The sequence below is a fragment of the Trachypithecus francoisi genome, unplaced genomic scaffold (assembly GCF_009764315.1).
Source record: "Trachypithecus francoisi isolate TF-2019V2 unplaced genomic scaffold, Tfra_2.0 Lachesis_group14, whole genome shotgun sequence".
NCBI classification, from domain to species: domain Eukaryota; kingdom Metazoa; phylum Chordata; class Mammalia; order Primates; family Cercopithecidae; genus Trachypithecus; species Trachypithecus francoisi.
Window position 1 is genome coordinate 12,120,920 of NW_022681459.1, and position 5,990 is coordinate 12,126,909.

Consider the following 5,990-nt stretch of genomic DNA (forward strand, 5'->3'; position numbering starts at 1 on the left):
GTCACAGTGGTATAAAACTAAAAATCAATGAGAGAAGTTTCAGAAAATTCACAAATACATGAAAATTTAAAAACATGCTCCTGAATAACTAATGGATCAAAGAAGAAATTAAAAGGGAAATTGAAAAATATTCTGAGACAAACATAAATGACCATAGAACATATCAAAATGTATGGACTTCAGCAAAAAGCAGTTCTAAGAGGAAAGTTTATAGCAATTAATGTCTGCATCAAAAAAGATAGATTTCAAATAAACAACCTAACTATACAACTGAAGGAACTAGAAAAAAAAAAGGAGAACAAACTAAGCCCAAAGTTGGAAGGAAATAGTAAAGATCACAGCAGAAACAAATGAAATAGAGGCCAGAAAAACAATTTTAAAATCAATGAAACTAAAAGTTGTTTTTCAAAAAGGTAAAGTAGACAAAGCTTTAGCTAAGCTGAGAAAAAAAGAAGATACTAATACAGATGATTCATAGATATTGCATTTTTTACAAATCAAAGACTTGTGGCAATTCTGCATCCACCAAGTCTATTGGTGCCATTTTTCAAACAGCATGGGTTCTCTTGCTGCCTCTGTGTCACATTTTGGTAATTCTCACAATATTTCAAATTTTTCATTATTATTACATTTATTATAGTGATCTGTGACCAATGATCCTTAATGTTACTATATAATTATTGGGGGCACCAAAAATTACACCCACAGAATATGGTGACTTAACAAACATTGCATGTATTCTGACAGCTCCACAAATGAGCTGTTTTCCCATTTCTCTCTCTCTCCCCTCTGGCTTTCCTATTCCCTGAGAGAAAATATATTGTAATTAGGTCAGTTAATAATTGTGCAATTGCCTCTAAGTATTCAAGTAAAAGGAAGAGTCACACATCTTTTACTTTAAAAAGCTAGAAATAATTAAGTTTGGTGACGAAGTCATGTCAAAAGCCAAGACAAGTTGAAAGTTAGGCCTCTTGGGCCAGTTAGCCAAATTGTGAGTGCAAAGGAAAAGTTCTTGAAGGAAATTAAAACTACTCCAGTGAACATACATATGATAACAAAATGAAACAGTCTTGTTGCTGACATAGAGAACGTTTTAGTGTTCTAGATCAAAGATCAAACCAGCCACAACATTTTCTTAAGCCAAAGCCTAATCCAGAGCAAGAATCTGACTCTCTTCAATTCTATGAAGGCTGAGAGAGGTGAGGAAGCTGTAAAGAAAAGTTTGAAACTAGCAGAGATATCTCCATAACACAAAACTGCATGTGAAGCAGCATGTGCTGATGGAGAAACTGCAGCAAGTTATCCAGAAGATCTAGCTAAGACAATTAATGAGAACTGCTACATTAAACAACAGATTTTTAATGCAGATTTAAAAGCCTTCTATGGAAATAAGTTGTGATCTAGACTTTCCTAGCTAAAGAGGAGAAGTCGAACCCTGGCTTTAAAACTTCAAAGGTAGAGTAACTCTCTTTATAAGGGATACTGCAGTTGGTGACTTTAAGTTAAAACCAAGTCTTATCGACCATTCTACGAATTCTAGGGCCCTCAAAAATTATGATAAATCCATTCTACTTGTGCCGCAGAAATGCAACAAATCATTTAGTGATAGCAGTCTGTTGACAGCATGGTTTACAGAATATTTCAGGCCCACTGTTGAGAGCTACTGCCCCAAAGAAAAGATTCCTTTCAAAATATTACTGTTGGTTGACAATGCAGCTGGTCACCTCAGAGCTCTGATGGAGATATACAAAATGATTGATACTGTTTTCATGCCTGCTAACACAACATCCATTGTGCAGCCTACAAATCAAGGAGTAATTTTGACTTCTAAGCCTTAGCATTTAAGAAATATATTTTGTAAGGCTGTAGCTGCCATATAGTGATTCCTCTAATGGATATGGGCCAAGTAAATTGAAAACTATCTTGAAAGGATTCACCATTAACATATATGTCACATAATGACATATATGTCTTTAAGAAACTTTGTGATTCATGGGAGGTTAAAATATCAACATTAGCAGTAATTTGGAAGAAGTTGATTCCAACCCTCATAGATAACATTGAGGAGTTCAATGTTATCTCTTAGTGGAGGAAGTAACTGCAGATTTGGTGGTAATAGCAAGAGAACTAAAATTTGAAGTGGAGCCCCAAAGTGTGACTGAATTGCTGCAATCTCTTGATGAAACATAAACAGAAGAGAAGTTGTTTCTTATGGATAAGCAAAGTGAGTGTTCTCTTGGGATGGAATCTATTCCTGGTGAAGATACTTCGGACATTGTTGAAATGACAACAAGAATTTAGAATATTACATGAACTAAGTTAATAAAGCAGCACCAAGGTTTGAGAGGATGTATGCCGATTGTTAAAGAAGTTCTACTGTGTGTAAAATGCTTTTAAATATTATTGCATAATACAGAGGGATCTCTCATGAAAGGAAGAGCTAATCGATGCAGCAAACTTCATTCTTGTCTTATTTTCGGAAATTGCCACAGTCACCCCAGTCTTCAACAGCCACCACATCTCATTTCATGGAGATATTTGCTTTACAGCAGTGGTCTGGAACTGAACTTACAATATCTTTGAGGTATGCATGTAAACAACCTCAGATATGAAAAGGAGATTTTGTAACCAATACCACAAAAATACAATGGATTATAAGAGACTACCTCATGAACAACTGTACACCAACAAATTGTATAAACTAGAAGAAATGAACAAATTACTAGACAGATACAATCTACCAAGACATAATCATGAAGAAATAGAAAACCTAAACAGAACAATAGCAAGTGAGGAATTTTAATCAGTAATAAACAGTCTTCCATCCAAGAAAATCCCAGGACCTGAGGCTTTACTGCTGGATTCCACCAAACATTTAAAGAATATCAATTCTTTTCAAATCCTTTTAAAAAATTGAAGATGGAATAGTTCCAAATTCATTTTTACTAGACCAGCATTATCCTGATATCAAAGCCAGACATGGGCATGATGAGAAAACAAAATTACAGACCAATAGCCCTGATGAACATAGATGCAAAAGTCCTCAACAAAATACAAGCAAGCCAAATTCAACAGCACACTGAAAGGATTATCCACCATGATCAAGTGGAATTTATCCTAGGGATGTAAGAATGGTTCTACATGTGGAAACTTATAAATATGATATACCATATTAACAGACTGAAGGGCAAAAACTATATGATAACTCAATAGATGCAAAAAAAGTGTTTGACAAAATTTGACATCCCTTTATGGTAAAAATTTGCAACAAATTAGATATAGAAGAAATGTACTGCAAAATATTAAAGGCCGTATTTGGCAAACTCACAGCTAACATCACACTCAATGGTGAAAAGCTAAACATTTTTTCTTTAAGATCGGGAACAAGGCAAGGATGCCCACTTACCATTTCTTTTCAACATAGTACTGGAAGTCCTAGCCAGAGCAATTAGACAAGTGAAATAAAGGGCATCCAAATTGGAAAGGGAGAAGTTAAATTGTCCCTGTTTGCAAATGACCATAATCTTATATGTGGAAAGCCCCAAAGATTGCACCAAATAACTGTGAGAACTAAAATATGCATTCAATAAAGTTACAGGATGCAAAATCAGCTTATAAAAATCAGCAGTGTTTCTATACATTAACAATGAACGATCCAAAAACAAGAAAACAAATTCATTTACAATAGATAACAATAAATAAAAGATAAAATAGGAATAAATTTAACTAAAGAGGTGAAAGACTTCTGCAAGGAAAACTATGAAACTATTAAATTATAAACTATTAAACTATAAAACTAAAAACTGTTGATGAAAGAAATTGAAGAAGATGCAAATAAATGGAAAGATATTGCATATTTACATATTGGAATAATTAATATTGTTAAATGTTCATACTATTCAAAACAGTCCACAGATTTAATGCAATTCCTATGAAAATTCCAATGACATTTTTCCCAGAAGTACAAAAAATCTCCTAAAATTCATATGTAACCACAAACGACCCAGAATAGCCAAAGCAATCTTAAGCAAAAAGAACAAAATTTAATGCATCACACTACCTGATTTCAAAATATACCACAAAGCCATACTTATCAAAACAATAGAGTACTGGTATAAAGACAGAAACATCTGTTAATAAAACAGAATGAAGAGCCTGGAAATATGTCCATACGTTTATAGTCAACTGATTTTTGACAAAGTTACCAAGAACACACAGTAAGTAAAGAATAGTTTCTCTTCAGTAATTGGTGCTGGGACAACTGGTTATCTACATGCAGAAGAATGAAATTAGATTCTTTTTTTTTTTTTTTTTTTTTTTTTTTTTAAAAAACCATACATCCTTTTTATTGTTAAGTCATAAAGAGGTATCAAAATTAAAAGCAAAAATTACAGGGTAAGACTTAACAAAACTACTAGGAGCGTCAAAGGAAGTGAAAACGGGACTAGGCGCGGGGCAATATGAATTAATGAACATGGGAAGGACAAGGATGGGGAGAACAGTGAGCATGTGCTGAAGATACTAGGGGAGAGGATCTGGTGAAAAATTTGATCTTAGACAAGCGCCTAGGTAAAGAAATAATGGGATAAGATTTCTAAACCCCACTATGTGCTTAAGAGTCATCCTCGCCATTGGCGCTGTCTCTGTCATCCTCTCCTTCCTCAGCCTCTTTTTCATCATCCTTGATCAACTCCAGCTGGTCATCCCCCCGATCTTCATTATCATCATCATCCAGTAGGTCCCCCTCCTCAGCAGAGTCATCTGCACCCCCCTCAGACTCCATCTTCACATTAGTCTCATCTTTCTTCACGGAGCTGCTGCTCTGCTCCTCTTCTGACTTATCGTTCTTCATCTCTACTGCTTGTTTGCTCTGTTCCTTTTCAATTTTTTCCAGGTTTTCCAGGAGAGAATCCACTTTTTGTTTTATCTGGGTCAACTCTTCTTAATGGCCTGAAGGTCATCTCCTTTCAACTTTCCAGACTTGGAAGATCCCCGCTGTCCACTCTTAGAATTGAAGCCACTTTTGCCCCTTCGTGAGGTGTTGCCTGATACACGCTGACGTTTCGAGGGCACTACAGCCCGAGCAATAGGAGGCGGAGGAGGTACACGTGCTGGGTAACTGTACATCCTATCATAATAGTCCCGTTGAAAGTCATAGTCCAAGTCAAAAGAGGAGCCGTACATCTCCGCTGCAGATCGTTTCACACCTGCTTTTCCTCGGTTCACTTTTGGCTCTGCAGCCAGGTTAATATCTAAAACCTGGCCAGCAATCATTCTGCCATCCTCTCCTGCTACAGCAGCCCGGGCATTTCTCTCATTAACATATTGAACGAAGGCAAAGCCCTTATGAACAGAGCAGCCCACAATTTTGCCGTACTTGGAAAAGATTGCCTCCACATCAGATTTCTTGACCACAAGAGTGTTGAGATTCCCAATGAACACACGGGAGTTCATGGAGCGAGGATCTGTCTTGTTGGTAACGTTGCTGGCCATTGTGTTTGATGATAAGGTTTCTCACAAAGCTGAAAACAGGAGGGGGGAGGGAGAAGAGATTCGATTCTGAGTCTCCTACTCCCGGATTCTGCGTGGAGAAAACCGACTGCTGGTCGAGGTCGGCAACGCGGACACAACCGCTCAGTCTTCGTCTCTTCACAAAATGGCCGAAATTAGATTCTTATGCAAAAATAAACAGAACATATTTTTTTTAAATCTACTCAAAACGGATTAAAGACTTAAAACTGGAAACTCTAAAACTACTAGAAGAAAACATAGAGGAAAAGCTCCATGACTTTGGTCTGAGTGATGGTATTTTTTTTAACATGACCCCAAAAGCACACGCAACAAAAGTGAAAATAAACAAATAGACAAACAGAAAAGAGAAAAATGGGATAATATCAAACTAAAAACTTGTACAGCTAAGGAAATAAACAATAGAGTGAAGAGACAACCTATGGAATGGGAGAAAATAACTGCAAACTGTGCATCTGATA

The 5,990-nt window shown here is 36.3% G+C and overlaps 1 pseudogene across 1 annotated transcript; it reads right to left on the bottom strand.

Annotated features, from left to right (window-relative positions):
* Positions 1-4,327: 4,327 nt before the first annotated feature.
* LOC117095622 lies at positions 4,328-5,657 on the bottom strand (annotated as a pseudogene). The gene has a single exon (XR_004442113.1). The product of XR_004442113.1 is annotated as a heterogeneous nuclear ribonucleoproteins C1/C2-like (transcript).
* Between the last annotated feature and the right edge of the window lie 333 nt (positions 5,658-5,990).